This window comes from Paralichthys olivaceus, chromosome 20 (genome assembly GCF_024713975.1).
Source record: "Paralichthys olivaceus isolate ysfri-2021 chromosome 20, ASM2471397v2, whole genome shotgun sequence".
NCBI classification, from domain to species: Eukaryota; Metazoa; Chordata; class Actinopteri; order Pleuronectiformes; family Paralichthyidae; genus Paralichthys; species Paralichthys olivaceus.
Window position 1 is genome coordinate 15315533 of NC_091112.1, and position 27308 is coordinate 15342840.

Consider the following 27308-nt stretch of genomic DNA (forward strand, 5'->3'; position numbering starts at 1 on the left):
GTCACTCACTTGTACTGTAGAAAAACGTGATGACTGCTGGTCTCATGCTACAAGCTTCAGAAATGTAAACAAATGATCTTCCTCACAGCCTGAAATTTCGCCTTGCTTGAAGAACCAAACAATGTAAAAATGTCTGTTTCTTTTTTCATAGCTACGTAAAGTTGGCATCTTAGTCATAGTAGTTTCCTTAATCATAGCTGTGCTCCATCCTGCAGGGGACGTGCAGCTCTCAGCAGGCAGGCAGGAATCTGCAAACACCTGACACCGGAGCTGAGAGTATCTGAGCAGCCAGCGGATGAGTCAAACTCCCTGATGATGTAACTGCACACAGTAACCGCTCAGTAACACTCGGCCGGCCGATCAATGGTGAAGCTCGCTCAGTCACTTAGTCACAGAGATTTGTGTTCAGGAGACATTATCTCAAAAGACTAGATTGACTCCTAATGACGGACATGATTTAGCAGTCTAATGTGTGTGTGTGTGTGTGTGTGTGTGTGTGTGTGTGTGTGTGTGTGTGTGTGTGTGTGTGAGAGTGTGTGAGTATGTGAGGACAGCGAGTTCACTGCAGGAGACAGCTATCACATGCAGACTGCACCATATATCCTCATGTTCTCTTTCTCCCGCGCTGAGATGCACATTTATGTTAATGCCACACCACTGTACCACAGTTTTGCCTCAGCATCACATTACTGGAGCGTGATGTTCTCTGCTGCAGGGCCAAACTCTTTGACTCCCTCTGTGTGTGTTTGTGTGTGTGTGTGTGTGTGTGTGTGTGTCTGTTCTCTAAATCTGTTTGCAAACTGCTGAGTACAATCCAGGGAGTGGGTTCACACTGGATTAGCTCTGAGTTGGCTAAACACTAGATAGCAGAGATAACAGTGTTTGTGTTTGTGTCTGTGTGTGTGTGTGTGTGTGTGTGTGTGTAGGGGGGCAGCTGATATCAGCAGGAATAGAGGAAAACACTGATAAGGCTTTTTCAGGATCTGCAGCTCTAATGGTTATGACGGTTGGATGCTAACGAACAGCAGTGACGTTTATTGACCTTAGTTTTGCTGTCTTGTTTACAGACAGCAGAAAAGTAAAAAGGAGGGGAGATAGGAGGAAAGGAAGGACTATGGCAGAAAGAAAGAAAGCAAAGTATCATACAAAGATAGGAATGGAAAGGTGAAGTAAAAATAGGAACACAAAAGAAGAAAAGAGAGATAAATATTGGGTGTGACAGTCAGGACATATACCAAGTAAAAGAAAAGAATCAAGCAACAAAGGAAATCCGAAAAACAAATAGATAAGAAAAGAAATGAAAAAGAGGGAAGGAAGGAAGGAAGAAGAGGAAAGTAAAGACAAAATATAGACCAACAAAAAAGAGGGAAGGATGGAAATAAAAGAAGGCAGAGTCAATAAAAGAAAAAAATCTTATTGTGTAACGAAAGGACAGGAAAAAAAGGGATATAGCCATTAAGAAAACAAAAGAAGGACAGATAAAAGGAAAGAAAGCATGATAAATAATCATGGAAGGACAGAGAAGACAGTGGACAGAAATCAAGTAGAAGAAAAGAATCAAGCAATAAAGGAAATAGGAAAAACTGGATGGGAAAGAGAGAGAAATGAAGAAAGAAAGAAAGAAACTCAGCGGGAAATATTTCAGTTCCCTCAAAGATTCTTCTTTGTTTTTTCTCCGACCACAAGCTGGAGCCAAACCCAGTGGGAGGAAGCTGTCATCTCCACTTTCCCTCGTTTCCCCTTCCTCTCCTTCACCTTTCCTCCATCTTTTCTCCCAAGAATTAAACCCATCAATAGGAGGCCTCATCCCCTCGTTTCGTAGGAGGGGAAGGTGAATCTATAAAGGCTCTGCCTTCCCCAGCTGATCGATTGATGTTGAAGTGTTTAACTCACAAAGGGCGGCATAAACGCTCGAGCAGCCCATGGTTTATGCAGAGCACCAGGCAAATCTTTTACAGGACTCCATTGATGTTGCTTGTTTTTACCTGAGAAATAAGATGCTAATCCCCTTGATGTGCACCAAACAGAGAGGAGGTGATATCTGTGGGGGCGAGAGGGGCGGACCTCCTGTCTGTCACCTCCACACAAGACAAACAAAGCTGCATTGCCCCACAGCCAAGCTGAGCCAAGCTCCTCCAGAGAGGAAATGCCAGCCCATCTCCTGTAACGCCTCGGAACGGTTAAACATACTTATTGACATATGAATTATGGTGCTGGGTACTACAACTAAACAAACAGGACTCACTGATAGGACTGATGACCTATTTGGCCCTTTACACTGATTGTTAAGTAGAGTAGGATCTGTTCAGACCTGCTAATAACATCTGTCTCTGATCACAGATGTTTACATCAGGTCTGAACAGAGGCTAAGTCTGCTGTAACAGGAACTCTGCTCATTACTTTATGGATTGGTGAAGCCTGGACTGAAATCCCATCTCCTACGAGCTGTTCATTCATTCATTCATAAACTGTAACAATGGACCTAAGGTTCAATTGCCTACACCAGCACTGCTCAGGAGTCTTCATTTGAAGTTAATATGGGTCATTTTGAAATGCAATTATGCACATTTTTAGTTGGACATGAAGAGTTAGAAAGCAGAAAAAGTAGTTTGAAATCTTTAGAAAAATCCACATGATTGGCTCCCAAGGTTAGCTGAAATAGTACTTCACTTCTTTGTCACCTTCAGACACATCCAATCGCACACACACACACACACACTCTTTATGTGTGAGAGCGGGGGAAAGAGAAGGCTTGAATCTCCACCAAATCCCTAAAAGCTGTCATTGACTTCAAACACTGTGAATTCTTCACAGTGTAGTGCTTCCACCGAGCGACAGCGCTGTCTGTCTTTATTTTTCTATAGGATCCTTTTGATATGGCCTCTGCAGTCCAGACCCTGTGCTCTGTGAGGTAGACCAGGGCTCTCTGAACTCATCTGAAACGAGCTGAGAGTTACGAATATACAAGCTGTGCTTTCATTTAATGCTCGGCCAAGGACAGCTACATTAACATTAATCCGACAGGAAGTTTTATGGAATCATTATATTCATATACATGAAGTATATATTTGTGGATGGCAGATAGAGAAACAAAGCTGTATATAGAATGCTTATCATTCTACAGAATGATCATTTACCAATTTAAACTGTGCATTAATTTTCATGAAGCATGTGTAATTTATGAGTGGTGTGGGATTGAGTGTATCTATCAGTGTCAGAGTGACATGTGTGGGGTAATAATCTATTCTGTGACCCAAATTTATGTGTTGAAAGGCTACAAAACCGCACTCCAGCCCTCCCATCCGATTTCATAGCTCATCACTGTCAGTGCGATATACGACGTATGTGTGTGTGTGTGTGTGAGAGGGAGAGCGTATGATAAAAGGAATGTGTTATCCATCTTATCCAGAGGAGATGTTTTGAAAGGAACTCTGTTATTAATAAATGCATGAGAGCCAACAGAAAGAGGAACATTCTGTGGCTTTGCAAAAATAAAAAAGAAGGAGAGTAAAAAAAATCTCTCCTTGTTAGAATTTCTCTCAGACGCTGCATGCGCTAGGAGCTACATCCTCAATGAAAGACATATTATCTCTGGTCAGCTTTCCTATCTATTATTCACAGCTTTGTGAGAAACACTGGTGGCAAGATCAACAGCAGTCACTTACAATATATCCCGGAGCAACGGCGTCCTATTCATGTGCAAACGAAACCTTAATAACCACGGCTGGAGATAGTGAAGAGGCTGCAAAGTTGGCAAAAGCTTGTGGAAGCGGAGGGCTTTGATTTTCAGGGCTAGTATGGATTCAACACAAACTAGATTAAGCAAAAAACGTGTGTTTGATGTATTATTCAATGGCAGGTAATGTATGGACATTGTGTACTGGAGGCATTCAAAAGGGAATCTTTTTGTCCTTTGGGTGGCATCTCTTCTTATCTTTTTTTAATCTGCAGCTGACTTTATAGACCACAAACAACTTTCTGCAGCTTATTGCTTTATTGAAATATCCCTAACCTGCAGGACACATCATGTAAGAGACATATGCATCCCTGAGTGTCCGGGTGTGGAGGAGTCACGTCTGAAATGTTAATAAATTCAAGAGGAAATTGCTTTGTGTTTATCTGTAATATGACAAAACGCCTTGATTTTCATCCACAGTGCATGTCATGAGCTCAGAAACACACAAATGGTATTTCACATGCTAATTCCCCATTGTGCATGGGTTTATTAGATAATGTGTGAATGCAATATGTGGACAGTGAAGTATTTGATTTGATGCAGACAAACTCATCTTTTTGTCATATTGAATATTATATCAGAAGCAACTGGCTATCGTCTATAGATAAATAAATGATGCGCTGTATTCATGTCCATGTTTGATAGCCCACTGATAAAAATTTCAATAAAGTCACGGTGTAAAAAGACAGATGAAATGTTGGTTTGTGTACAGCTTCCACCTTATGGGCTTTTTAAGCTGCATTTCTAAATCTGATTCTATGGAAACACATTTGGCTGTGAGTGCTGTCCTGGCAGGCAGAGAATATTTAACAAGCCAAATAGCCTTGCTTTTTTTTGCTTTTTAGGCAGTCGGCTGCTGTCTGTTGCTATGCAACCACATCCTCCAAATTGTCAGGTTCAGGGCCACATTCCCCTCCTATTCCTCCCCCTTTAACAAAAAAAAACTGCAAAGCGAAAGGTACTTTGTACATTAACTGAGGCGTGCATGGTGCGGCACCACCCTCAGGATTCCTCATTTAAATAAATCCTAATATTTCAATATTTGTGTTATCCCCAGATATTAGACATTTTTCAGAGCTGCTTGTATATTTACCAGCTCACTTTTGTTCAGCGCACAACCTGTTCATTCTGCATTTGTTCATCCAAACCTCACAATTTCTCCCCCTCTTCTGCTGTGTTCTTTTCATCAAAAAATCACTCTCCCTCACTGTGCTCGTCTTTGTCTCCTACCCACACACACACACACACACACACACACACACACACACTTTCCAGCCGTGTACATACTGTATGTCTGTGAGGCAGACTGTCTCTATAATTGGGTTATTCTTCTCCTCACCGGTCTGATGCACTGAGACACACATGCACACGCACACACATAAGAAGCAGGCACGCACACATGCATGCATGCATGCACTCACACACACACACACAAGCACGCACGCACGCAGGCTTGATATGTGGAGATGTTTTCATACAGATTGTTGCTGAGGTAGGAGAAGTGCACCCATGCATGTGTTTTATTTAGGCCTATAAGGGAACGTAGGTCCTGCACTGTGATTGGATACACAAGTTGATATCAAAAATGACAACATGGACATCTATAGAACCACTCTGATCGGAGCGAAGCGGCATCTTGCATGTAAAACATCGCCTTTACCGGAGTGTGTTCTGCTCTGATTAACCCTCAAGCAGAGTAACTTTGAGACCTTTCCAAACAAATCAACCCAATGGATCTGACAACATATCGTGAGCGTGTACAGTATATGTGTTTTCTCCAGAGCCACAGAACACAGATACATATGGACAGATGCACACGGGAATACAGTGACGATGAAAGGGCACATTTTCACAAGGTAAAGTGAAGAGGGCACTCGCATGCAACCCCTTATCCCCCATCTGCGTCTCCCTGCTCCCCTCCCTCCCCTCCCCGTGTCGCTCCCCCACAAACCTGTATCTCAGTGAGGTGACCCTGTTTTAATGTGTGTTGAAAAGGTCGCTCTGGTCCTGTCCACTGATTCAGAAAGGCCCTCCTAGGCCTTTATGCATGGCTGCGCTTCAGTGTAATACCTCCAGACGCTGGGGACATTCACTGTTTACACCACTGATACCTCTCCCTCTCTGTCACACACACAAGTTAAAAAAAACCCACACAAAATCAAATGCAATAGCATGCCTGAATGGGTGTCAAAAGTAGCCACTTGGGGATTTAAACCGGTTTGAAATGATCCTGACTCAGTAAACAGCACTTTGGGCTGGACCATCCTTTACACTTATGTTTTTTCATTAGGAAGAAATGGGGCAACTGCAATTCAAGCAAAATATGCCAACAAAGAGTGTGCATGGAAAAGAAAGGATTTAGTGGGAAGATGAAGTCCAAGGCATAAGTGTGTGTGATGCTCATACAACTGAAACACACAGGACAGTTGTAAATTCATATCACCAGGACATTTAGCTCCTGATTTGACAAGACGATGCACGCAGCAGCTATGGACACGCACAGGCTTTGCCTCCACATTCAATCCAGCTGTGAATTTACATGGATTTACTGTTCTCTGGCACATCAACATCTATAATTATCTTTCACACTGATGCCGTGGTCCATCTTTGAAATCCTGCTTTGAATTACCCCTCTCCTGTGTCTCAACAACTGTGCCGCAGAGCACACACACCACGTCCGTGTCCTGTGTCTTTGATGGTGGCTGTACAGTGCAGTGAGAGCATTAGTATGTATTAGCTGGCAGATGGGCTACACTGCTCTCCTGGTGCTTCCTGTAATGATGAGCCATGTCCCTGTTTATCAGACAGGACACACTCAACTCTCCCCTCATCTGCTTTTGTCTCAATCACCCATTCCTCTTCCTTCTGTCTTCATCTTTCTTCCTCTACAAGCCTCTGTGTATCTGTCACTACAAACCACACAGACACACGCTGCCTCTCGTCTTAATCCGTCCCCCTGGTAAGCATAGCCCCCACAGGAATGTCTCCATCTTTACCATCAAATACAATCACCGAAGAGTAGTATGCATGTGCAATCCTCAGATGCAGCTTTGGTTACATGACAGCTTCACAGAGCTCTTGGGGGAGACCAGGAATGCGCTAACAACACGGTGTCCTGCGTTAATTATCGCCCCCTCTTGATGCATCGCGCCAATATCTGTCCCCTAAGGTAAGTCACAAAGTCCTCGCAGTTGTGTAACACAGATGGCTGACTTGAAGTAAGAAATACAGCGACAGCAACTGTGATAGCTGAGGTGTAATGTTGCTGAAAGTCACTCATCAAGCAAGGTAATTGAAAGGCTTTTCCTCACAGTGGCCATTTAGGTTTTAGTGTTTCTCCCAAGAGTTTAATCCTGTCAGGTTCAAATAACTCTGAAACGTCTCTGTGACACCACAGCTCGCTCCAATGCGGTTTTTCAGATATGGATTGAACCTTCACCAGGGGGCTGGCAGGAAAAACTCAAGAGAATGTCTGAGTGAGCCCATATGAGAATACAGCAGGGTTATGTGACGTGAATAACGCAACAATGAAAAAAACCCATAAAGAATACAAATATTGTGAAGAGAAAGAGGTGTTGTACACATAGACACCACAAAGATGTCTACTTGGAAAGACAACAATATTTGTGAGGTTAGGGTGATAACAACTGACGCTGGTGCGGTGTGGTTATGTTCTGCCTCCTGCATGCCCTACCCAGAGGCCACCACTCACTTCAACGTTGATGTCAACGCATCTGACCCAGACAATCTCCTGTTGCATTTTCCGTACGTGAAGGAAAAACACCTTAAAAGGTTTGGACCCATTGGTGTTACATGCCAGACAGGGGCAAAGAGCGTTTTCTTCCTCTCTTCCTCCTGTTTTCTGTCAAGGTGTTAACTGACTGATTACATGGGATCCACATGAGCAATCCGGTCATGGCTGTTCTTTGGTTTTCCTCTGACTGAGCAGGCCTATCACCTCCCTAGGCTCTAAATAAAAGGAGCACACCTGAAGAGTGGTGCTCTCTCTACACTGGTGCTCTTCTTGTGGCCTGGCTGAGCTGTTGATGAAAAAAGAACTTGTGAGGAATGATAAAAAAGAAAGTACGTGGTGGGAAGTAGAACTGTAGGTGGGTAACCTCTACATTTTGTCACTCGGAAAAACTGTTTAGAAAAACTAGTATATTTGAGATGATACACTGACGACCGTGCTCTGCTTGAGGCTCAACGGTGGCTGCAACTGTCTCTTAACAACAAATAGGAGAGCTAGTGCCTTGCATTGCATTTAGTTGCAACAAGCATGTTTTTTATTTTCTTATTTTATAGCATTAATGTTTAATGTTTGCTGTTATTATGTGCACTTATCACTGTATGGTATGTGATAGAGACCAACACATACAGTATGAGAAACCTTAAAGAGTCAGTGCCACTTTTCAGTCAGGTTTTTTTGGTTCTTTTTTGAATTTATTTATATGTTTTTGTTGTTGTCAGGCCTAGTTTTGTTTTACTGATTTCATTTTGTTTGGCAAAAACACCTTGTCCCACCCACCCCCACATTTCTTTATTATATTTGTGTTGGAAGAATAAAATGAATCACCTTAATGTGACTGATTCTGTTAAGTCTTTGAGTTATTTGATACTGTCTCTAGTTTCCCTGAGTCACACAAACAGGATGTAACACTAGGAAACAGAAGACTCTGGCTGCGTTTTCATGACACCAATTTTCCAATATTAAACAGGTGAAGCCAATAGTGTAAATACGACACTGCCATGTAAACAGCATTTTTGGAATACCTTTCTCCAAATAAGGTCAGAGTCATTATAAGCAATAATCAAATTAAGGCATGTGGAGTATTCTACCCTTAGTCCAATTTTTAGCGACATCCACACACAGCAGTTACTAACTGCTTGATGACACATCCCCACGGTGTAAACAAGACCAGAAAACAAAAAAGAGTTGAAGCTTTTGCAACTTTAGAAAGAAAACACCCACAATTGTATATGGTTGCATATATTAAAGGCTTTCAGATTGGGGTTTTAAAACTGGCTGGAAAATGTTGGATGTTATGGCTTAAATCATAATCAGACATAAACAGGAATATGAATGGAATCTTTTATGTTAACACCACAATTGAAATTGTGTCTTATTCTGAATAAGGTCATTATTCTGAATATTGGTATGCATGTAAATGTGGTCAGTGTCAGTTTTACCACAATACTATGTAACTTTGATTGAATTACAGAAATGTATCCATGAATTTATAAGCACTACAATGCTTCCTTTCTCAGTTTAGTACATTCAGTGGTTCTGCCAGTACAACCTTAATTGGTACTGTAAGACCAATAGGATTTAGTGGCTAATGTTAGCAAACTTGAAGTGCGTAAACCTGTTTGTATGACATCACTGAATTAGCTCACTTTCTTAAACTACACTCCTCTCTACTGGTACACTACATTTTAGCCTTTTCCGTAATCTGCTCTAATTACCACATGTTGACACAGTGGCTGCATTTCATGGATTAACTTTACCCACCATTCACCCCCAGTGTAAAGAGCGAGTAAACATAGTAAACACACTTGTTGTGCTTCCTGCTACATTACCGGTTAACGGTCACAGTTGTAATCAGAGCTAACCACGGGTTAAATTACCCTACAGACTGTAGTAAGGCCTCCTCATGAGGTACAGTTAATAAAGAGGAACCTTTCTGCTTTTCATTGTTTGATATTTTAAATTTAAATTTAAATTAAATTAAATGTATTGTTTTTTTAATGTTAACAAAATTAATTATGATGCTAATACAAGTGTGTGTCCATGTGGTGTGATTCACATTTCTAAATTTAGCCTTGCACTTACCTACAAAGATATGTACAGTACTCTGTGTGTGAGTAAATTTGCACTCGCTCATTGAACGCAAAATAGCACACTTTCATCCAGTACAAATGTGCACACCACACACACATTTTCTCACCCTTCACCCTCTTGACCTCCAACTACTCTGCAGGTTTACCATGCTTCCCCCACTCTCAGCATTTGGTAAACACCCCAGCATTGAGTGATTATCCAGAAAATATCCTGACATGCTTCCCCAGGCTATGCCTGAGACGAGCCATGGAGAGGCTGAACCCGTGGCTTATACCTTCCTTCCACAACACGCACACCACCCTCAGGGCTCTCACCTCTAAACACCAGCGCTGCATGTAGGAGCCAGGAAGTGGCCTTGTAATAAGTGTGTAGCGTGGCTGCAGCAAAAAAGCGGCCAATTGTTGACTTTGGGGAATATAGAGACAGTCGATTATGACAGGAGAGCTAAATTAGCATCATACTGAGACAGATGGTGGATCTAGCTGCGGGTTGAAACATATGGACGTGCAACAACACAACGATTGGCCATTAATTCAAACACAACCTGCGCTGCGCTTCCAGCTTGTATACAAGGGCTTACACACACACATATGTGCACATACATGTGCATAAAAACACATACACACTGTCACCGTCTGTCACTTTAGTTATGAGTGCCTGAGGGCTTGAGAAATGTTGGGTGGACAGATGATGCAATAATGTCATATTATGGATCAGAGTAATAAATGTAGGCCATACAGGCTGATATCTCTGTTTCTACTGTGCAAAACACTTGCCAAGAGAGTATTAGCAGCTGTGTGAGCAGAATTACATGTGATATATATATGAGACAGTAATCTTGAACCATCTGAAATGAAATGGGAGAAATGCGATTGGCCTTTGAAGTTTCAAAGACGAGTTACATTTTTATAATTGAGATCTTTCCTTCCCCACTTTTGATCCTTTTTCACCATTCTTCCTCCTCAATCCTCCACCTCTCCTTTTATAAAGCGTAATTGAGGGGAAGTGATCGTAATCTGTGTGTCTCCGTGATTGACACCAACGCATTTGCCCCCGCCCCAACCCCATACCGTTTCTTACTCACACACACACCATTAAACACACAGGACCTATATATGTCACAACGATTGAGAGCTCACTCCACACCTTCACCATACACAGAGGAAAAAGAGCGAGGTGGAAGCTAAAGCGAGGAAGGCGTCGCGGGGGGTGTGATGTGTTTGACATCTATACATACCGCGGTTAAATGGCAGGGATGCTGTACATTGGTGTGTAAGTTCGCAGCAGCTCCAGCCAAGATGCAGGGGCCTCTTGATGGGAAGCTGGAGATGATGTCTTAGCCTGGGGCCTGGAAGATGGGGTGGCGCTGGGGCCTAGTGGCAAGGTTCCTCATCGTCTCATCACACGCACACTTCCACACGGCTGTGGAATAGATCTGACATTTCTCACAGCACTTCAGGTATCTGAATACGTCAAAATCCGCACCAACAGGCATGACATGTACATGACAAGAAGTAGTGGGTGTTGGCTGAGTGATGAAAGAATGGGAACATGGGGATGAAGGGGAGGATAAAACCCAGAGAGACTGGGTTTGCTTGGCTTTTAATTTGCAGGAAGAGATTTTACCAACCTTTAAAGTGCTGCCATAAAACCCCATGACCTAAATCCATGAGGTACATCAAAGTAAAAGGCATTAATTGTAAAAGAAAGTGGTATCAATATCTTATGCATATTATATGAAGATGCACTGTCTTGGGGGTATAAATTAATCCTATTCTAATTTGATGGTTGATTTCCATCCAAATGCTGATAACTGTATTGATTTTACAGTACATACTGTTAACATGTATTTTATTATTTAGACTAAATGGGGTCCCAGTTTGCAGGTTTTGAGATTTGAGAACCTTATTATAGTGATTTTTAACCCCTTGGACTCTGGACGGATCAAACAATAATCTAAACCTTTATTTAGAGTACTAATAGGGTTTTTTAATTCCAAAACCACACCATTGACCTATACAGAAATTATGTCCTAGAAACTCAAGATTGTTTACGGACCCTTGGGCATCATTTCGACTAGTTCTGTTTGGTATAAGTGTTTATAATCACCTGCATATTTAAATGGTGTTAAAGACATGAGCTGAACCTTTAAATCTATTTACAAATTGTTAAATTGGAAACTATTCTCACACAAAGGTCAAAAAACAGTTTTTAAAAAGAAAAAAAGACAAAATTCCACAAATAACTACCCCTCGCTCAAATCCTCTCTCCATATCACCTCTAAAATTGCCAAATTAGTTCCTCTGAATCTGAATCTCATTGGAAATGCAATGACCACTACTGCACCTACATATATGCTATATGTTACTGTATATATTAAAGTTTAATGAGCATGCATTACCAGTTTGCAATGCATCCAGGGATCAAACAGAATCCCACGCACACACATGCACGCAAACACACACACACGCTCACCGTGGCATGAATTTGGCAGGCCGCCCTAAGCATGTGGGGGAAATATAAATAAAGAGATTGAGGAATCAAGGCATAAATGAGGCTCGACACTCCTTTCTCTCGCAATCCATTTCCCTATTAGGAGGGGGGACACCAGCACCGAATGATCTCCCTCCATCTTCTCACAGGCTGCGAATGGAAGAAGACACCAGCAACAATACTCATTTACCTTCCGTCTATCTCATACAAACAAAGATGCAGACCACCGTTGACCTCCCTCACAAATTCGAAACTCATTCAGCTACTGAAGGGAATGCTAGATAACTCTCTTGAACCCAGTGGACAGTTTCCAATTTCACTTTAGACAGTTTGATGTCATAAACACATCCAGCTTGTTTATGAAACCAAATCATGACAAAAATGTTGAAACTGAGAGAAAAGTCCTGGGATAAAAAGGAAAATGTCTCTGTGAGAGGTAGAAGAGCCTGGCAGTGCTCATCCTTACAGATTATTGCTTGACATTTGGAGTCAGAACCAGTGAAATGTCAGACAGGTTATGACAGGAATGGTGATAGGCAGATTATGACTGACCTCTGACCTGGAAGTTCTTAAAGGTCACAGCTCATGCAGCCATCTGGGGCTAATGTGCTTTCAGATCACGAAATGGAAGGAAACTGAGCCAAACATGGACACAGAGAGAAGTCTGCCCACATCAACATTTCATATTTTTATTCACTTAGCAGTCAACTCTTTCCATTCTTGCCTGACGCATAACTGTGCCCAATAATTGTACATTGTAAAAACAGTTTGCACAATTTGAGGTTTTGTGCAAATTGTGAGAGTGGCTGGGTTTTTAATGTTGCTACCTGACTCATTTTAATACCAACATCTTGCGAAAGCAGCCTTAAATAGGTATTTGATGGATATGCATTGACGACATGTGCTACAAGACCAAAGCTAACACCACTTAGCCCAGGAAAGATTCACACATGGGGATGAATATTGTTCTGTAAAGAAGACTCTTGTATAAGTATGATTAAGAACTCAGACTTTACTAGCTTATATACTTGGACAAGCAGGACACAGGTTGAATCTATTATTTATTGCTTGTATTTTAAAACAGTATGTTCCACTGATATAGTAACGTCCAGCTTCCACACACAGGGGAGAATGTACCTGGGGGTTGTCATGAACGTGTCTGTTCAGGGTTTCTTTTCAACTTGTAACCCCACAAAATAAGAACAACCGAAACGCCCCTGGTCTTAGAAATGATGCAAGTTGCTCGACATGCAAAAGTTAGCAGCTTGCAAAGCAGCTGATAAAAAAATTCAGCCCCTTCCTTACTTCTATTCTCCTTTATTTTTAATATTTTTTTTGTTTGTTTTTAATGCAAATTTTGCAAATTCATGCAAATCAATCACAGTTATAGGGGTGGGGGGGGGTCATGCTTAAATACCATAAAAGCATGATGTGCTAAACAAACAACCCAGGGAGCCTTTAACCACTTTAGGTTCAGCAGAGTTCAATTTACAGGCCTTCTCTCCCTCAGCGCCATGATACAAACAAGATTACCTCTTGGCATTACGTCAGCTTCCAACGATCAATATGTACCATTAGTGCTAATCACTCTTTAATTAGTGATATATGCAAGGCCTCTTGCCTCGCGTGCTTTTGTTTCAGTGTATGTTTCGTCTGAGTGTGCGTGACATCCACCCACAGTGAATGCTTCCAAACGCCCCTTATTATTGTAGCGCAGTGTAACCTCTACCGCATTGTGCTTTTAAGAGATCTGAAGCACTACCTGTTTCACCTGGGGCAGTCCCTTGCCTTTATCTATAAAGCAAATTAACAAAACCCACAACTATCTATCATCCAGTTAAAAGATCTCCTTTGTTGTGGCGCTGGATTTCCCTTCACAAGACACTGAAACAACAAGGATCAACTCAAAAGCTCGCGGAGAAGAAAAGGAGCATGTACGGGCTCCTCTTATTGCTCATACAGCAAGGCATTAGAAATGCCTTTTATACACTATGAATGATCCTTGGCACAGACTGAGAAGGGAGAAACCATTCGCCTTTGGGCATAAAGACGGTGAGCTTTGATTATTGATTCACTGTCTCTCTTCTTTACACACAAGGTACCATTTCGACCTGAAAGAACTCGTGAGCTTAAAAAAGAAGAGAGAGAATAGAAGAAAGAGGGTGAGTCCTTCGAGGGAAACACACGTCAGGGGATTTAAACCCAAGCTGAGTTGAAATTTAACAGTTTGGTGGAGTATAGGATGAAAATGAGACAGAAAAGACGACGGATCAACTCAAGGATCCTGTTTTTTTCATCATTTTAACATAATATTAAAAACAGCGCATATTCATTTATTAATTCAAATTTGCCAACTTACTTATTCTGTTTCTGAACATGAATGTTGCAGGGTAATTTTATATGAGGGTGTGAAAACAGAACACTCCTCTCTTTAGTTTATCATTTCTTTGAAGAGGTGGTAATGGTCTCTGGTTTTCTGATGCTATGTTTGTGCATTTACATAATATGTTGTGCCAGAAGATGAGACAAATTTTCTGTTTTTCTTTTTATGGCAGCGGTTAAAAATACCCAGGATGGTGCAACATGACGGCAACACATGCTGTATTTGATTGCTGGTTTAAGCTGCCCTCAAGTACAGGCCTGGGATCAGTTCTCCCCTTACAAACAAACATCCCAAACCTCTAGAGGAGTGGAAATTTAAAACTGACCAGATATCAGTATCACCGTGTGTATCCCCTTCAATCATGCTGTCGAAAAGGAGATTAAAAAGAAACTCCCCATTCCGCTGCCAATACCATTTGAAAACAAGAAAAAGCTCCACAATCCCCGTTCCTCTTTAATGCCAAGATTAAAATACATTCTCATTTGTGTAAGATGGTTTTTCATCCGCACCACAAAAAGCAAAAATACAGAACATCTCCTCACATTGCTGGATGAACAATGGCAAGCCCACGTTCTTAAGAGGCTTTAACAATGCTACTAAAGGCCGCGCTGTTCTGGCTCCACAAAAAGAAGACGTCTAAATTAGATTTGCTCTGGCAGAGATACAGTGTGATCTTATGGTGGCCTTGCTTGTGTTTATTCCCTCTGCTGATAGTTCTATTTGCCGTGGCTCAAGGTCACTGTCTTTATCTGCCTCTTTTGTAGGGGATTATTTGGTGTTTCTTCTTGACAGTGGCCTGTCTGTGTGTGTGTGTGTGTGTGTGTGTGTGTGTGTGTGTTCTTCTTTCTGTCTCTCTCTAGCTCTCTAGCTCTCTCTCTTTCTCTCTCACATACACACACGGACATCAACAGGGGCTAGGTGTGAGAGCCGAACGAGCCGTGTTGCTGAGCAGAACTGTCTATTATGTTGTGTGCAGGGAGGAAGTGCGTGAGGGGTAGGTGGGGGTTGGGGGTCGGGGTGGATGTCGGTGCAAAACCTATTAGTATGTCTGAGCCTGCATCTCCAAATCTTGTTACTCTGAACTGATGCAACAGGAAAGCAATACAAACTCCCTCGCCCTCCCTCTCTCTTTCTCTCTCCCGGCCTTCCTCTAGCTCCCTCGCCCACTTACTCGCTACCTGCGCGTCTATTGCAGTGCCTCTTCGTCGCCCCCTGGACACGCACTCACTCTCTCGTGTTATCGTTCCAATTCCCCGCTGAAAATCCCCTCTTCCCCATCTCCTTCTATCAATCAAAATCACTGTCTGTGGGTGCCCTCTGATCTTTGTTTCTGGTTTTTTTTCTTTTCCTCTTCTTATAGTGAAATATTTCTCCTCTTTGAAAATGTTTTGAGTTGCTCTGCATCACCTCGAAATACAGATTGCGTCTTTGATGTGATGTTTTCTATTCCTTTTTTTTCCTCACAATTAGATTTCTCACTCTATGCTTTTATCTTGTGGCTACCTTCTGCTTATATTTCTTCTTGAGAGTGATTACTATTGATTACTGAAGTGCTAAAGATCCAACATGGTCAGGAATTATATGGATCCACTTACAGTAAAATTGAAACAATTGGGGGAAACATGGAATTGACCACAAAAGACATGCCGAAAAAAAAAAAAAAAAAAAAAAATGTAGGTTTTAGAATCAAATGTTAAGTTCCCTTCAAACAAAAACTTTTTTTTTTCTCAAGCTCAATTTAGGAAGCGAAACATGACTTTGTTTTGTGTAGGTGTGACATGAAGGGATTTCTCAGAGAGGAATATATATAAACAAGATGCAGATTCAACAATGCTTAAAAGAGCTCAACCTCTATATAAATGTTTACTCTACATGCTTTCCGTGTGCAGTCTGTTACTATAACAGCATTTTATTTATTTGTGCCTGATTCTTTCTGTTTCAAAAAACCCCTATGCTTACGTAGAGTCAACAGTTTGAGGCGTCACTAGACCACGACATTTAAATATATATTTCAAAAGTTTACACCCTCTATATAGGTGGGCGTTCCCCGTGTTAGCGTTGGGAAACACTGTAGGAGTGGAAGGGAGGGGTGTTGGGTATGTCTTAGCCCCGCCTCCCAGCACTGCGTTCTTATGGCATTTTTCTAATGGAGAGACACAAATACTTAGGGTTGAAGTTAAGCTTAACTTAACTTGTTGTTTCCTCATAAAAAATACCCATACATATAGGGTGGGACAACATAATTTGTCAGGGTCTTCCTAAACTGTAGATCCATGTTGGATTTTCTTATTTGATGTCTTCATGGTTGAGGTTTGGTTAAATCTGGGAAAAGTAAAACTGCTTTTAGTTTAGCTTGCAGGTTGACTTCTTAACTTTGGAATTGGCAATTACACTTAATGTTAGTCTCTGACAACAATAATTAACAATACACTTAATGTCATGCTGAGAGGTAAATAAAAAAACTTTGTGATAAGATCTGTTTTTCCTTTGAGAAGGGTGAAACCTTTGATACATGTGATAAGGGGGAGGATGTGGTTCTCAGTATCAAACACAGTAAGCACAACCATCTGCCACAACCTTCTCTCCAAGACTTTATCAAAGTGTCTTGCTGCAAATTTTTGCAGAAGTCACGGCAGATGTTATTCCCACGTCAGCAAAAGGGCTCTTATCAGGAAAAGTCAAAGTCACTTTAAGCATTTGGACAACCGATGCTGACACTGACCCTGTACTCTAAAGGAGACGTGCTGAAACACTTGTCCTTATAGGTCCTGCTTCGTGGTTCTTGGGTTTGGCCCTGAAACATCGTAGTCTGTGGTCACGCCGACTGTGTGCAGCTCCTTGTTGATGATAAGCTTGCTGTTCCTGGGAATCCTTGACTCCACAGCCTCCTCCTACACCTCTCTCCAAAACAAACCAGCAATCACAAAACAGACTTATTTAAAAAGAAGAGGAGCATTGGAAAACACGTGGGATACATGTTGCTCAACACGTTCAGAAGGAGCTCAGTGCAGGCTTCACCTAAACAATAGCTGTCACCGCTAAGCACAAGTACACCACCTTAAAAAGGCAAAGCAGAAAAAGAAGAAGTAACACAAACAGAACAGCTTTGGCACCGGCTTGTTTCCTACAGGAGAACCTCTTCGGGCTTGTGTGAGCTTCGTTGCCTTGACAAACCGCTCGCAGTTTCCGTGCAGAATGCCTTGTGTTCACCAGCAAGTCTCCCTCAAAGAGCCACCTGGGAATCTCCATGCTCCCTCGTGGAAGGGTCATAATGATCTCAGAGACATAGAGACCTGTTTGCAGACTCTTGCCTCAAGCTCATCCATGTTCCACATCACTCGCCAAGTAAAAAAAATGTAGGAGGTGCACAAGCAGCCCGAAACGAAAACGCCTGCCAGCAGAAATGATGTAATTTCTGGTTGAGCGCTGCCATGCACAAGGACAGGAACAGCGAGCATAAACTGTACTTCAAGTCTTTATTCATCTGAACTGTAAATAAATACAACACATATTCTTGAGAGTTAATCACTTTTTTATTTCTAAATGGCCAATTGTGCTGTGGATTAAACACACCAGTTACACAGGGCCCTGAAAAAATATCCAGGATTAATGTATGTCGCCTGTTATCTTTTGCCTGTATGTCATGTCACAGTGGTGTCAAAGGCATGTTAGTGACATATCCATCATCCCAGTGGGAAAAGCAGTGAGTGTGAATCCCCCCGCACCTATAATAGATTCTACTCGTTGTCTGGAGTCTCCCGACTGCAGGGATTTCTCTAATACTCAATGTTCCCAACACGGATTGTCTCTGTTTCCTTAAAGCACACAAATCCCCCTGTTAGGAGGCATCTGCCCGACCCACCTCCCCTTGTCACCAACCCTGACAATGCAACTCTCTCCCAGGGGAGTGTGGGAGTTGTCCCCCCTGGAGTTGGATAACTTATGGAATGTGTCATCCCATTCCTTAATAATAATTTGTGGGCTGCATTGGCACTTGCGCCGCCTATATCTTTTTTTATTGGCAAATATCTAATATCTGTCCTCTCTGAAATGTATGTTTCCATTGTTAAGACCTGGTGCTTCTTTTGAGATGAACTACTTCATCATGTTAGCAGAGACTGTGATTAAATGTGTGTTGTTTTATGACGATGGTGTAATCGAGGGAGGGTATAATAAAAGTTGCCCAGGGCTTTTTCTTTTTTGCCGTTTTCAGATGGTGAATATAGAGGGGGCTAAATAAGAGGAGAGCTGACGAATATACAGAGGGTTTCTACTTACAACTCCCCTGGCATGCCTGCAATACCGCAGCACTTGGATTTAAAATCAGAGCAGGTATCACACACAACAGCTGTGAATTGTGTCCTGTCTGGGGATTCGGTGAAATAACCCGACAGAAGTCATAAATCTGGCTGAAATTGGTCTTATACACAGCCAAATAAAGCATTGAAGTCCCAGCGCCTGTGCATTGTAATGTATGCTCACCCTTGGTTTGAGAGGATGGAACAAACGCAGACAAACATATAACATATAATTTAGAATATGCATTATACATGCTGTGCGAGCAAGAAATCATGAAACATAGGAGCACAAGTGTGCAGTGACACACACTGGCAGAAAATATAAAGTCACACAAACGCATACATACACACAACAGAGACTAAACAATAGAAAGGAGGTAAATCATTTACTTAACATTGCCCTTGAGAGGGTGTAAAAGCATTTATGGGATGCCCACACAAAACCTAGTACACAATAACGAAAAAGCAGAGTGCTGCACTCGCACACTCTTGTCACTGTCATACTCCAGCGAGTATCACAGAGGCCCGGAGTTATCGGCTTGTTATTGAGTTAAGTCTGCTCTGCTATGCGGCACGATCAGATCCACTCAGAGGAAAGTGGAACAGAAGCAGCGGGTGTGAATGAGTGCTGAGGAATGAAATTTTCTCCAAAGTGGGAAAATATTATTATACTGAGTCAAGAATTTCCTCATTACAGAAAGATTTTCCGCTTCAGTCTTGCTTAGCCTTGCACATATACGCATCTCCACCTCTGCCTTTGACTTCACTGTATGTGAGTGTAGGCAGCCAAGCCTGTCTTCAATTATTCACCTATGACGGCTTTTCAACTCAAGACGATCCCCCGGCTTCCCCTCCCCTCCATGTCGCACTCTGCTCAGCCAAACTTTCTCCCTTGTCCTTTTTTCTCCTTTACTCCTCTTTTCCACATCCTTTCACTCCCATTTCTGTCTTCCTTTCATGCCTCGAACCTTTCATCCTCTCCCGCGCCCCGACTACCACCACCGACCCTCACCCACCACCATCCCACCCTCTTTACATCTCTCCCAATCTTGACGTATCCCATCTCTGCTCGGGCTTGACAAGCAATGGGTGTGTCTCCCCCCTCTCTCTCTTTCCTCGCCTCCTCCCGCTACACCTCCCAAACAACGCTCCTCCATCCCTCTCCCCGGTACACAATCTCCTCTCATGTCAGGGAAAGCTGTAGGCATCCGTGTGCTACTTTTGATCATTGCTTTTGCTGGGAACCCTCATCACCTTGCTCTGCCTTGGGCTGGCAAGGAGAGGCAGGGAGTGAAAGTATGAAAGGTAGAACAGAGTAAAGTTATGTCAAGTCTGGCTGACATGTGCAGCCAGGCAGCTGTTTCATGCAGCGCGGAGCAAATTTGGCACATGCAGCTCTCAGCAATGAGCAATAAATAAACCTCCCGTTAGAGCTTTTGTGTACAGCACAACACAGGATGACATGCCCGCTCTCTGTCATTATGGTGACACACTTTCTCAGCTATTCAGATGTAATTGGAAGGAAGATAATGAAAAAAAAGTGGTCTCCTCCAACTGAACTGTGGCGGTTGTCGATAACAACAGCTCATTCACATATACTCAACTCCTTGTGCTTTATTGCTTTTGCTCATTTGTCAAAAAAACTTTCCAACGAGAAATGTCTTACGAATGGAAAAGTGCTCATTATTGTTTTATGTCTCATGTTTGCCATAATGGACAGATGTGCACCATGGGAAAGCTCACACTGAGAATCTCATGTACAATACAACATAATTCAAGGGGAGACACTTTATTGACGTTTTTTGTGTTGGATCAAGCCTATTTAAACTTCTATCCCAAATGATTGTGTTATATAATCATTACATTACCTGAAGCGAGTGTAAAAAAAAATATTTCTACTACTATTTCCATTCTGCCTGATTCAAAACCTCATAAAAGATGAGGATGAATCCAGCTATGGATATCATTATCTCTAATGGGCCTAAATATGAGCCAATATGTGGAAATGAAAGAAATGTTCCAACAATCTCTTGATTACCCAGGTAAAGCCAAATCAAACACCTAACACACAGAAAAGAGAAGATGTGGATAAGGTGCTTCATTTGCAGTTCAGAGAAAGTGTCAGACATGTGTAGAGAGAAGTAAAGAGTGGTTCTTCAGCTTGGCCAGCAGTATAGAGTGACTGAAGGTTCGCACAGCTCCAGTCACAGAGGCATTAAAATCTAACAAAGGTGTTAAACTTTGGACGACCTGCTGGGCACGCTGCATAAAACTGCAGTAAATTATGCCAATGAGGAGAAGTGCAGACTGTTGGAAATAAAAAGTTATGGATGTGGCTGAGGGTGTGAGGAGAAAGTGTGCACATGTAGCCCTCTGAAACACACACACACAGACACACACACACACACACACACACACACACATACACACACTGATTCACACGGTCGTCCTCTCCGTCAGCTGGAATTAAAGGGTATAAGTCTGGCTGAGGACAGCTCAACCCCAGCAACTTTATCACATGCTTGGAACAACCTCTGCGTCACCAACACACTTTAAAACACATTCAACACATCACATCCATACAATAAAACGAATGAAAACACTCTTGCTGTACATAAACTCTGAGGTTGCTTTGAAATATGCACAAACCTTCAAGCTCTGGTATTGTTAGACGTCTTATCAACGACAATGACATAAAAAAGGAAGATATGAAGCTACATCTGACCAAGGCCCCTACGGCCTTGATACAGCCCTATACATCCCATTAGATGCACAATAGATGCACATGATAAGTATGATTAATAAAAGGAATCTAACTATCAAACCAAGATGGGTTGAATAACAGCATCAGGCAGAATAGAGTAACTTTCCGATTGAATTGAATTGGGTAAACATCTTAGATAACCGGTTCAGTTGTAAATTCTAGACTCTGTACCTTTAATGGCTGAGGGGATAGTTTGTTGTAGAGTTTTGTCAAACATTATTAATGTGCAGTACTACGTTTTGTCAGGGTTAAGGTCATGTTGAAAGCTGTAGGCAGGCGGTGGAGATGTCTAAGATGAAAAGCAGAGAAGCTATGCAACCATTAACCATTACCGATAGACAAATGGATGGATGGATGAAAAACATTAAGAAAATGCACTCATTAAATGTTCACAATAGAAAAACAATACACAAGGTTCTCGGGAAAGAATATAATAAAATTGACCTTTTTTTTATATTAATAAGGTCAGTGTGCGGTCAACTCATTTACCATATTGCAGAGAATCCTTTAATTAACCAATAGGACGTTTTCATATCATTGTGGCAACAGTGGATGATAATGGGTGCCCTCAGGGTAGGAATTCAATCTAGAGATGTACAGTTTGCTTGCAATCAAATGCAAAATAACAGGTCAAACCATCCTCATCCATCACTGAGGTCATGTAAACAGGCTTGATTGGACTCATTGAAATTTTTACTTCAAAGTTAATTTGCAGCGTTCAACTTACAAGCGAGACAATGAAGTGTCATCAACTGCTTAACAAAAGTAGGTACGTGGATAAATAAACACAATGGGAGTCACTCTGGTCGGTGACAGTTACATGGCTGACTTCACATGTTTTGTTTTTTGCTTCCCCTTCATCCTCCTCTCCTACTATTCTTCCTCCATCACGTCTTCTGTCTTAAGTGAGCCATTTAGCCGCTCTTGGAGCTGTCAGAGTCCCCTGCTCATCTCCCCCTCAACAACACTGAAAGGCACTTATTTACTGCCTTCTCCCCTCCTTTGGTCTCCTCCTGTCTTCTCCCTGTGTTCTCTGCTCTCTCATCCACCCCACCCCCCCCCACCTCCCGCGAATTGCAAAGTTCACGACACAGCCAACCTGTTGTTTTTGTTCGACAAAAACGCCCGCTATTCGCCCTTGCAATCAAAGTTAATGAGCAAAGACACAAAGAACCGCACACGCAATCAGCAGACAAACGGTGACACTCGTATAAAGCGTGCACACTCACACACACACACACACATTCAGAGTCTAAAGTTTTATGGGTGAATGGTTTTACAAGATTAAATTGGTTCTTAAGTATAGGGTTTCTACCAGTGAGACCAGAACTACATCAGTCATTACTGAGCACACAAACGCGTCACGAGCTGAGTGTGTGCGCACATTACCTCCATCTTCCCTCCTTCCCCTCGCTTTTCTGTTTATTTCATACCCCACTTTCCACCTCTCTCTCTACTCTGTCGCCAAATCCCTCCATCTCTCCATCCTCGACCATACCGAGTTCACTGCTGGTGTGGCTGCTGTGTGTTTTGGCAGGTCACACTTAGATTCTGTGGTCCAACCGCAGTCGGCTGGGAAACCTGACAGTGCTTGCCGTAGGCCATCTCTCTCTCTCTCTCACACACACACAGACAGGCAAAAACATGAAAGCAATATGCCAACGTAAATGAGTTGATCATTTGAACGGCACAGATTTATTGGCTGTCAGTTCATATCTGCACAATAATATCCAACTCATGAATCATGCTTTTCTCCGTTTCTCGTACCATTGCTGTTCACAAATCAAATTAAACCAAACTTTATTCAATTTAGTTACACATATAAAATGCATTTATGATAGGAAAAAAGGCAAAAAGCTCCCCCACCCATGATGTACGTGACATCATGTATGTCCTATTTGGATTTATATCATTTGAAAGGAAATTCTGTTTTCTACCTACATATTAAATAATTTGGGAATGATGTGTTGGATTAGGCTCCGATAGGCTGTTCCTCTTTGGATCCAGTTCCCAGTTGGTATAAAAATGCAGTTTGTTAAGAAACCGGAAAGAGGACTGATTTTAAAATCCATTCACAATCTCTGTTCACACCGGACACAAATATATGTTGGACACGTCATCCAAAACACTTTGCATTCACTTTGAGGCTATGCGTTGCCTGACTGAGTTGTGTTCCTCTCACCGCATATGACAGTAATTGAGCAGCTTTTCTTGGGGCAGCGGACGCACCAGCCAATCAAACTGCATTCAAACAGACCTACACGCACGTATGACAGCCAATCAAATCATCTCAATGTGAAAGAGAAGACAGAGGAAGCTGGCTAAGTTGGTTTGTATTCATCTGGATGTGAAAGTTATTTCCCGTGTGCTTAGCTTTAGCACTGAATTGATAGCAAGCATGTTAGTGTGAAGGCTAGCCATGTGTGTCCCAAGCATGAATCTGTGATTTTTTTGACGTTGTGGTGATCGCTCCGGCACCAAACGTTGGGTACGCCCACCATTGAATGGTCTTGACAACAAGAGACTTCACCTCTTGGTCCCACTTGACAAGATGTAAAATGATCATTTCTTCTAGCCAGAAATTAACAAAATAAACAACAAACTGTCAAACGATTGTCTTTCATTTCGTGTTGAATTTGTACTTAATTGTTCTTGTGGATCTTGGACTCCACAAACACTGTGGGTCTCACCATCTCCAGACATGTGGAGCAATTCAGAAATAGGTTTGAAATTATCAACCAAATTAGGAAGAAGCATCTGATGTGTGTACTGTCCAGTGCTGCCATCACAAACCTGCCAGCCTCACCTGTAGAATAACTGGTCTTCATGATAGATGACTCTTCCTGGCTTCTCTCCAGACTCAGTCTCTCCTCGCTCCTGTGAAGGCACTGCCTGAAGGACGTGCAGCTGAAGGAGCGAAAGGTGGCTCAGCTGAAGAGGAACCAGCTGTCGACCACTTTGCAGTCAGTCATGATCCAGCTGAGGAGTCGTCGGCCCCTGATGGATCATCTGATGAAGCTGCACCTGTCAAAGAAAAGAAGAACCGGCTGAAAAGGATTCAAAACTTCTTCACTAGAGCCAGAAGGGCTGTGTTCAGAATGTAATTTAAGGATGTGATGACAAAAACTGATGCAAAAATATCCAGTATAATAAAATGATCAAATAGCTATTGCTCTTCCTAATGCACTAAATCAATATGATTTCATTTGCCTGCATGTGTATACCATTCATTTACACTTGTTGAACTGGTGTTAGACATGTGTACAGACTCAATTAAGCATATTTGAAATTTAAACTATGCATTGCCTTTGTTTCACTGTGTAGGATTTTAGCATCAGCATAGAAATGTATTGAAAACATTACTGTGATTACAAACAGCTAACGCGTCTCCTGGGCCAGATGGGAAATCTACTGGTGTCTTTAGCATAGCTCCCATACCTCATATAAAAACTGATTTGAATTTATTGTGACCATTTTGTATCTTCACAAGAACATAAAAATATTTTGATAAATTGTGTCCATTTAGAATAAATTATGGTAAACTGGAATTACCACCTAGTGGTTGTATGCCTCACCCAACCAGTACAGTTTCAGTCCGCAGACAGTATTTTTCCAGATTCATATGAGTTCACTGTGACCTTTGACTCCTGAAATCTAATCAGCTTATGTTTGAGTCACAACATATCATTTTCAAGAGGCCAATTGCATGTTTTATGAGGTCATCGTGATCCTAACCTTTGACTTTTGGCCACCAAATTCTAATCAGGTCATCCTCGAGTCCAAGTGCATGTTTGTGGCACATATGGGGAAATTCCCTAAGGGTCATCCTGAAATATCCAATTTCTAATCAGTTCATCCTTGAGTTTGTTTCTTGAAATATCTTGTTCAGCAGAATGGGATGGACATACATAATGCTTCCAGCCACTGGCTGTCGCAGAGGCTCAACATTCCCAAGCGATCATGTGAGTTAATAAACATGAGAAAATAAGAAGACAACATTTTAGCGACAGAGATGTCTCATCAAACCACACAGATATATGACATTATACCAATATATTTTTGAAAATTTGGGGGGATTTCAGTCTGACTTATGTTCTTCTATGATGTTTCTGCCAGAAACCTACAAAATATGATTTATATTCAGTCTGCCAGACATTTATTTTTGGCAGTATGATAAGGTCTATGAGGTGTTTATGCTTTTAAAACTGGTGAGATACATATTCCTGCAAAGATTTTGAAACTGATTTAAATTGCATTTCAGTACCATCAGGTTGAGAAAAAGTGGCACTGCCTGTCAGTATAGATTAGTTGTACAAAAATGTATCCGTGATCGAGCATGCTGCCAACGGACGAGGGGTGCAGACAGCACAGATTGTCTGAGTTTTGGACGAGGCCTCCAGCACCACATTGTGATTCATTCTCTGGAGATAAAGACGGACTCTCCGGCTGTCTGTTTGTCTGGCATCTTCAATGTGATAGACAGATGAGTCATAACTGTGTCCCAGAGCTGACAGGCTGTTGGGACGAAAAGGTGGAGATGTGGTTGGACAAGAGGTTGGACAAGAAGGGGAGGAAGGAAGGAGACACCTGTCTGCTAGATGGGTCATGCAGAAAATTAATTTAAATGGTGTTTTTGTAGCCAAATACAGATTATTCAATGCCAAAAATCACATATTCCTCAGTATTTGTATTTATTTATACTCTGACGTTATCTTATCGCTATGAAAAAAGGATACTTTTTTTGTCGTTATATTATATATCATTAGATGTACTTTTAAATGTGTCCTTGTCCCTGCAGTCCTTTAAAATGTCTATTTACACTTCAGGAAAACATCAAATTAAACAAATGGAACATGCAATAAAGTAATATTTATATTTTCTCCATCCCCCATCTGCTGGTATACTTAGACACACACACACAACATTGTTATTACTGATGCATTACAAGTAGCATTTGTTGTTGTGTGTGGTTATGGTTACTATATTTATTCCATGGGTTTTATATATTTACATTCACTTTGTTTTACCAGTAGTTGTCAACACTTCTGGTTTATTTTGCTGGATGCTAATGACAAAGAACTGAAAAGAAAAGAAAAGCCGCAAAAACTTCTGCATTGACGAGAAGCTTATTTTTCCTGCATGCAAATCATTCTTATTTTGTATCAGGAGCTTTTCATTTCCATCTTGTTTGATTTACATTTAGGACAGACGACTGTTACAGGTAGTTTACAATTAATTACAATGCAAGCAGGACCTTTCAGTGTGAAGTGTGTGTGTGGGGGGTTTTCTCTGTGTGCTCTGGCTTCCTCCCACAGTCCAAACACATGCAAGTGACCTGGAGACTCTAACGTGACCATAGATGTGAATGTGAGAATGGTTGTTTGTGTCTATGTGTTGTTTCGTGATGGACTGGCGACCTGTCCCGCCTCACACCCAGTGTCAGCTGGGATTTGCTCCAGCTCCACGGTGACCCTCAAAGGATAAGCGGTACAGAAAATGGAGGGATGTGTGGAAATTGATAACATAATTCGACAAACATCTGCCTGAATGTCTGTCTGTCTATGAAACGCATATCACGAGAAGTATTTATCTTATCGGCTTCACACTGGGATGCATACTGTTAATGGCCCACGGAAATGCTTGGTGTGATTTGGACAAATGCGATATGTTCAATAGTTATACAAATTTAATAAACAGGCAACCAGCACTCTGTAGCAGTCAGTTGGTGTTAGGCAGTATGTCTTCATTCTGTGGACCGAGTTGTACATGTCCTTGGATAAACTACAGTCACT

The 27308-nt window shown here is 41.8% G+C and overlaps 1 protein-coding gene across 2 annotated transcripts in view; it reads right to left on the minus strand.

Annotated features, from left to right (window-relative positions):
• Positions 1–24488, minus strand: part of nrsn1l (neurensin 1-like) — a 152699-nt gene extending 128211 nt beyond the window's left edge. For both annotated transcript variants that reach the window (XM_069516805.1, XM_020090950.2), the window contains exon 1: positions 24323–24488. The gene's annotated coding sequence lies outside the window, so the exon portion shown is untranslated. The remainder of the gene's footprint in view (positions 1–24322) is intronic.
• Between the last annotated feature and the right edge of the window lie 2820 nt (positions 24489–27308).